We start from the raw sequence: 8560 nt of genomic DNA, 5'->3' as shown, positions 1-8560 counted from the left end.
ACCTTGTTTGTAACCCTTCAGATTCTAACATAGCCGTCTTCCTCTTGCATGCCTTATATAGAAGAATGGTGCTTCAATTATAAAACATGCTACAACAGAGAGATGGAATAGGTACTGAAGAATAGAAAGGCATGACATATTGAAATGTATTCCCTCCATCCGGACATAAATGGATGGGTCTAGGCATATTTCAATTCTAGATACATCCATTTTTATCCATTTCTGCGACATGTAATCCAGAGGGAGGGAGTATGATGTAAGAGCTAGGGATATGACATGACAATAGAGTAAAAAAACACTAATTGAATGTAAAACTGTATGCTAGCGGAATACATACAGAAAAACACTAAGGCAACATATGTGTGTATGATTGGGAAACTAAGATGGCATTGCAACAGACCACTAGAACAACACTTCAATGTAAAGAAGACATGGTATGGAAGACAGATGAAGTACATATTGATGAATATCAATGCATAAGATATTCAAAAGCATGATGTCCAAACTAAGCAGATGGCATTGCGATAGAGTAGAATGATAGTACTTGAATTTGAAAACATGTTATCATGAATTAAATAGGTAGTGAAAAACAGGAAGGCATGACATATTTACATATGCATGATCAGCAGGCTAAGCACATGGCATTGCAACATAGTAGATGCACCCCAGGACATTATATGCATGTTGTACCCATATCATGGGCCAAGTTAGAGTAAGGACCTTGTGGGGTGAATAGGGTTCATCGTCTTTCTGCAAGTCTTCTGAAGAACTGCCTTTACATGTTCCATCATATTGGGTATCATTGATGTCAAGTTTGTTGGTCGTTACATTGCTCCACGAGGTTCTTGTGGATATATCATTGTGTGCAATTATATCTGACATGCAACAAAGACAACTAGTAGTTAGATTTATGTAATGAGTGCGTGTAGGAGATGACATAAATAGTAGGATTGGGGTTAACTAGCAGCAACAGGTCTAAAAAACTAAAGGGAGAACAGGGATGAAAGCTACAGAATATGTATTGTTTGTACTCGAGATTAACTAGATGGCACACAAAAGTATTAAAGAACAACATAGGTAATACTAGAAGTGGTATAATACTATAATCACCAGCCTGTGAGATAGCATTGGCTGATGGATGATAACTATGGAACAACGTTACCTAAAGAACAAGTCTCTTACCTGAACTATATGGAACGACGTTAACTCTTGAACAAGACCCGTAAGAGATCAGCATGAATATACAGTGAAATGTGATAATCTATTTTCCATGCTTAGCTGAATAACAAAGCCATAAATGTTGCAAACAAGTAAGTTGAGGGTACAACCTATCTGGCCACCATCCATAGGAGTGAGCATCATGTGCTGACTTGTCGATGGCCCTACAGTTGTTGTGGCTGTCCATGTCGGGCACGCGCATTCAATGCTCAGAACTATTGAGTGGAGACTATAGCTCCCTTCTGGTGTATGCTTCCCTTGTTGGAGCAACTGCGGTGATAAGGAAGATGGTGTGGCTGAAGATGCAGAAAACGCAAAATGTTAAGAACGACACATATCTCTGATCTGAAGAAATACCCTAAGAGATCAACAGTAAGGTAAGTGAGTGGTCACATGTCTGTTGACTGGAGACTAAATTGGGGTCACATGATTTTATCTTATTTTGGTACTGTCTGATCTACGCCGGATGGCTTGTTGGCCATCTTGTACCCCCCGGCTGACACTGTTCAGAATCTTCCCCGAAGAGCCAGCGACCACCGGTAGAGTAGCCTGCCTCCACTGTCCATGGCCGCGAGAGCTTCGACCAACCCTCCCCCCCCCCCCGCCCCACTGCACTGCTATGGTTGTGCCGTCCCCGGCCAATCCACAAAGACTAACCGTCATCCAGATCTGGCGGCGGTAGTACCTTCAACCCACACAACTCTAAGATAGCCATCTAAGCACTACTTCCGCAGCGAACTTGCGGCCCCGCACCCTTACGTTAGACACCAGCCAACCGGCAGCCTAGGAGCTCCTCCGCCTTAAGGGGTGTTGCTTCCCATTGGGAATTGATTGGCCCAGAATAAAAATCTAGACAACCGATGCCTAAATAAAGTGATTTGAGATGAGTGTACGACCTATCTTGCGGCCCGCTGAAGTAGGCAGCTCTAGCTGCCGAGTCGGTGAGGCCGGTGCGGTTGAGGTGGCTACCGGCGGCAGGGAAGCAGAGTGTCGCGATGGTGGACGACTATGGGGAAGCAGCGCCGGGGCCCTAGATGCATCCGAAGTTGAAGCCGCTCCAGCACTGTGCATAACGGTGGGGGTGAATCGGCTCCGGTACGGTTCACGCGGCCGTCATCGAGGTAGCTCCGACAGCACGGAGTAAGAGGCACACGGCCTAGTGCGCGACGGCAAACGGGCAACATCTCCGACATTGGGGAGGAGGGCGACGGTGAATTTGGTGCGATGGGGCGCCATGGAGGAGGAGCTGAGGTTTCGCGGCTGGGGAGAAGGTGATTTGGCGCACACGAGGTATGAATGGGGAATTGGGAGGGGGAACCATGTCTTACGGACACATTTGTCTAAAATGTGGGGGGAGTTACAGTTCTACCCCTGCCTTTAGGCTCTGGGCTTGGGTCTCAGTACTTAGGTTCGGGGATAGTAGAGTAACTTTGCTTCTTCCAAATAGTGGGCGCGACCGATTTCAGGCGACGAGGGCGTGTTTTGAAATAGTGGACGCGAGCGATTTTGGGCGAGGAGGGCATGTTTTCAAATAGTGGGCGCGAGCGATTTCGGGCGAGGAGGGCGTGTTTTGAAATAGTTGGCGCGAGTGATTTCGGGCGAGGAGAGGGTGTTTTGCCGCCCACATGGTTTATGAATTATTCGGCACATGTCATTTCGGCCAAGGAGAAGGCGCGCTTGGATGAAGTTACGAACCTACCCTCGATGTACAACGGGCCAATTGATGTGTGTCTCACATAGGCCGGTAATTTCGCGTCCCCCATTTATTTGCTCGAGCGAATTCCACCGAGCAGAGGCTGTTTAGCGGTTCGTTCAAATTTTGGGAGAACGAGCATCCACGTCTACCTTACCAAGTCGATTCGAATCAAATTTTGAAATATTAGCTTGCCACTTCTTTTTTAGATGGAGAGATGATTCTCGGGACAAATGTGTTTTTCCATACTCGTTGCTAACGATTTACTATATGAAAAATTGTTGACCCACTCAAAAATGGGAATCAAACCCAAAATGAAATATCTTGATTCAATGAAATAGCTCATTCACCAGGTCAAAATAGTGAACTAAGTCCAAAATTGAACACCTCAATTGAGTAGCATGTTGTACAGTATTATAGTACTCCATGAACATGTTGAAAGTCAAATTAATGAACTTGTTTGATACGCATATCTCCATTCATGTGTGGAAATTAGACAACATGTTCTCCAATTTAAATATTTGAATGCAAGTTTATATCGAAACATGGTTTATATCAGTCTTTGATGCATAAAACGTGACCTCCCCCTCTCCCGGACTCCTGCTCTCTCTCTTGCCGACAATCTTCAATCCTATCACACACATCCAAACACAAACCTTGTTGGTCCCTCTCCCTCTTTCTCTCTATCTCTCTCTCTCTCTGTGTTTGTGTGTGTGTGTGTGTGGGGGGGGGTCTTTCTAGTTTGCATGCACACTCCACGTATAGGTCTCTCTCGCACACTATGTATGATTATCTAGTCCAAGCTAAATATCTTGGGTGCACTCATCGTACGCACACAAATTCCCTGGTTGTTGCCCGTAACTCTCTCACGCACCACTCTGCTGTCTCGGAGCTCTTCCATCTCTCTCTCAAACTCTCCATCTCCCTGGGTCACACATACACATGCATATCTCACTCGCACTCGATAGACCCATCTAAAACTCTCTCTATCTCCCTCGTTCTCTCTCCATCTCACATGCACACAGACAATCTCACACCTAGCCAGGTATGATGGCCTCTCACTCAATTTTAGTCACACACAGTACCCCCTATATGTATATAACTAGCTAATTCTTAGTCTCCATCACAAACATGTGCATGCATGGTCTATCTTGATTTCTCTCGGGGCATCTTTCTATTGCACACGCACCTCGTCCCTCGATCTCCCACCCATATAGTCCCCTCACGATCTCGACGGGATCTCTCTATCACAAAAACACCCTCTCTCCCTCCCCATGCGTCCATCTTCTCCATGCGTCCCTCTTGACCTTTGTCCCTTGTTGGCTAGATCTCTATTCGACATGTGCTATAGGGGTGTCTCTCTCCGTTGCAAACAATCACGCACTAGCTATCTTCGTGTATCTCCTCACCTCGCTTTTCTATCTCGGAGATGCATGCGTGATATGTTTGCACAAGAAACAAACACACGCTCTCTCTCTAATTTATCGTTTGGTGTCCCTTTCTCTTTCACACACACACACACTCTCTCTCTCTTTGCACACTCACTCATTCTCCTTCACACACACTTGATCTCTCTCGACTTAGGTACTCTCTTCGGTCCATAACATATAGATTTATTGAAAATTCAAACATCACAAAGTTGGACCATGTACGTGGAGAAAAACATTTACATCTAGAATGACAAACATATATCATTAGATTCATCATGAGATGTAGTTTTGTTTTGTATGATGTATCTTTGGTATTGTAGATATAAATAATATTTGCGTAAACCTGGTCAAATTTTCCAAAGTTCGACTTCTAAAAAATTTATATGCACTGCATTATCGAGCGGATGGAATATCTCTTTCCCCCTCTCAGCTATCTGACACACCACTCAGCCATATCGGGGATCCTCTATCTCTCTCAAACTTTATATCTCCCTGGTTCACACATACACATATCTCACTCACGCTACATAGACCCATCTAACACTCTCCGCCCTTGTTCTCTCTCTATGTGACATGCACCCCCCTAAGTACCATAATCCCTCACTCCATCATAGGCGCACACACTCCCCCCCTAAGTATGACTATCTCTCACTAGCCATCAGGAACACACGTATTGTCTCCTTCCATCCATATGTCTATCTTGATATCTCTCGGGGTATCTTCTATCGTGCACACACCTTTAATGCTCAAGGCTCTAGGCTGAGTAGTAGGAGCAACTTTCAATTTGTTATTTGCCCAAACGATATATTCAATGAGTTCTTGCCAATAACCACGGCCACTGTCACTCGATCTCCCACCCATGTAATCCCATCACGATCTCCAGGGGATCTCTCTGTCACAAACATACACTCTCTCCTCCCCATGTCTGCATTTTCTCCATACATCTCTCTGGACCTCTCTCCCTTGTTTGTCAGACCTCTCTGGGCCACGTGCTAGGGGTCTTTCTCTCTCGGTTGCAAACAACCACACACTATTTCCTTACCTCGGTTCCGCTGTCGAAGATGCATGTGTGATATGTTTGCATAAGACACACACACCTTTTCTCTACTTTATCATATGTTGTCCATGTCTCTTTCACACACACACACACACACACACTTTTTTCGCCCACTCTTTCTATTTCACTCTCTCTCTCTCTCTCTCTCTCTCTCTCTCTAGTTAGGTACTCTCTCGCGTCCATAAGCATATGGATGTTTTGAAAAGTCAAACCTCAAAAAAGTTTGACTAGGTATATGTGGAGAAAATATTTACATCTGGAACGATCATTAGGTTCATCACAGCATTTACTTACTTCATACTATCATTTATCTTTGGTATTGTAGATATAAGTAATTTCTTTATAAACTTGGTCAAAGTTTCAAAAGTTTGACTTTAAAAAAAATATAGGCACTACATTATCAAACAGAGGGAGTAGCTCTTTCTCTGTCTCTACTATCTCTCACGAGCCTCCCCTCTCACTCAAACTCTCTATACCGAGGGATTATATATATGGTCACTGTGTCAGCATATAGCTCCGTATATTGTTTAGTTGACCGGTCAACCAGTCCACATGCTGCCTTGTCAGCTCGTGTTCTCTATCTTCATGTGCCGGCCCATGTGGCAGTGGGTGAAAATAAGTAAACTAGAGGCCCATGTGACACGCGGTGAAGTAAACAAAGTTGAAACCACTCGGGGTAGCACCCTGCATGCGAGTAAATTGAGGGCACACTTCTTCCACATGAAGGACACACTCGCACACACTTCACCACTGCGCGACGGCATGCACAGAAGGACACACTCACACACACCCAACACACAATACACACTAGCACACGTGTACACCGGCATCGCCGCCAGCTGAGATGGACGGCGAGGCAGCCAACAAGCGGAGGCGGCTTGAGGCAAAACCGCATCCGGTGAGCCTGGACTTCATCAGCGGCCTCCTCGACGCCATGTTGCTCATCATCATCGGCCTCCTCCCCACCAAATCTGCCGTGCAGACCACCCTGCTCTCCCGGCGGTGGCGCCCCCTCTAGCGCCACATCCCCCTCAACCTCACCGTCGATAGATGCCTCTCCGAAGGGGATTGCAAACACATGGCCGCAGTCTCCAATATCCTTTCATCATACTCTGGGCCAGCCAGACGCTTTGACATCTGCATGTTCAGTACCAACTGCAAGGTCCAAGCCAAGTTCGACGAGTGGTTCTTATCCTCCGCCCTAGATCAGCTCGAGGAGATCAGGTTTGAACCTGGACAATGTCGCTCTCTGTCGCCATCCGTGCTCCACCTCATGCCAATGCTGCGTCGCGCCAGCTTCAACTCCAAATATTTCCCCCAGATTAATGCTGCACCCGCCCTTCTTCCCTCAACTCAAGCAGCTCGACCTCTTCGATGTTGGCATCTCGAAGAAGGCTATGGAGCACCTGCTCCGCAGCTTACTACGCTCGAGTGAAGATCCACAGGTTCATTAGCCTCCACATCGCCTCGATGAATCTCCGATGGATTTATGTGTCTTGCTGGCCTCGCAACAAGACATCAATTGGGAAGAGATCACTCCAGCTGTTCCACATTATGGTCATTGAGAATGCGCCTTTCCTTGAGAGATTGCTTGTATCTGATCTAGAAGGTCCAACAAAAATCAAGGTCGTTGACGCGCCGAAATTGACAGCGTTGGTGTACTCGTCTGCTAAATTCTCCAAACTCTTTATTGGATCCGTAATCATTCAGGTACAACACTCATCTTCTTCTCCGTCTTCTTGAAATTCACATTTTTAAATTTCTTCTTGATGTATTTACGACTGTCATCCAGAAAATGTTTCCCACAAGCTTGACCCAGTCTGTGCGCATAGTGAAGATCTTGGCAATAAAATCTATCAGCCCCAATCTGGATCAAGTTGTTGGATTCCTTACATGCTTTCCGTGCACGAAGCAACTATTCATCGAGGTGAAACTTCTTTCCTATTAGTAAACTGTAATCACAACGTAGCTCAAATTTTTCCTAATTTTCCCAAATTACGATGGAAAGTGTAGTGTTCAAAACTGCACCTAGACACTGCACGGAAAGAAATGTTTTTAATATTTTTTTCTCACTTGATCACCTGCATCACTTTTTTGTTGTACTATGATAACCCACAAGTATATGCGATCGCAACAGTTTTCAAGCATAGAGTATTCAACCCAAATTTATAGATTTGACACCAGGGGAGCCAAAGAATATTTGCAAGTATTAGCAACTGAGTTGTTGATACGTCTCCAACGTATCTATAATTTATGAAGTATGCATGTCATGTTTACAATAATTTTATATGGTTTTGGTATGATTTGCATGGAACTAATCCGGACTAACATTGTATTCAGCAGAACTACCGTGGTGTTGTTTTTTGTGCAGAAATGGAAGTTCTCCAAATGAGCTGAAACTTTTTGATGATTTTTCTGGAACAAAAGGGACCCCCGAAGCTTAGTGGGAGGGCCAGAAGAGCCACGAGGAGGGCACAACCCACCGGGGCGCACCTGGGCCTTGCCTATGCCCCCGGTGTATCTTTCTCACCTCGAGGCCCATCTGGACGTGAGACCAACGCAAAAAATTCCTATAAATAGAGATACCATCATAAATAACCCTAGATCGGAAGTTCCACTGTCGCAAGCCTCTGTAGCCACCGAAAACCAATTGGGACCCCATTCCGGCACCCTGCCGGAGGGGGGAATCATCTCTGGTGGCCATCTTCATCATCCTGGCGGCCACCACGATGAGGAGGGAGTAGTCCACCTTTGGGACTGAGGGTTTGTACCAGTAGCTATGTGTTTAATATCTCTCTCGCGCGCAATCTTGAGATGTCACAATCTTGATGTATCATGGGCTTTGTTAACATAGATGGATCATATGATGTTTCTCCCCTCTCTACACTTGTTGTGATGAATTGAGTCTTTACCCTTTGAAGTTTTGTCTTGTCGGATTGAATGTTTAGATCTAAGAACACATGATATATGTCTTGCATATGAAAACCTGTGGTGACAATGGGGTATTATTTTGATTCACTTGATATATGTTATGGCACTCAACTTGCGGATTACCTAGGTGACTTTGGGGTAATCTATGCATAGGGGTTGATGCACGTTTTTATTATCTTTTCTCCGATAGAAACTTTTGGGTCTCCTTGTAGTTCTTTGTGTGGATTAAGT

The sequence above is a fragment of the Triticum aestivum genome, chromosome 2B (genome assembly GCF_018294505.1).
Source record: "Triticum aestivum cultivar Chinese Spring chromosome 2B, IWGSC CS RefSeq v2.1, whole genome shotgun sequence".
Classification (NCBI taxonomy): Eukaryota; Viridiplantae; Streptophyta; class Magnoliopsida; order Poales; family Poaceae; genus Triticum; species Triticum aestivum.
The sequence above is the reverse complement of the archived record's forward strand: the minus strand, read 5'-3'. Positions refer to the sequence as shown.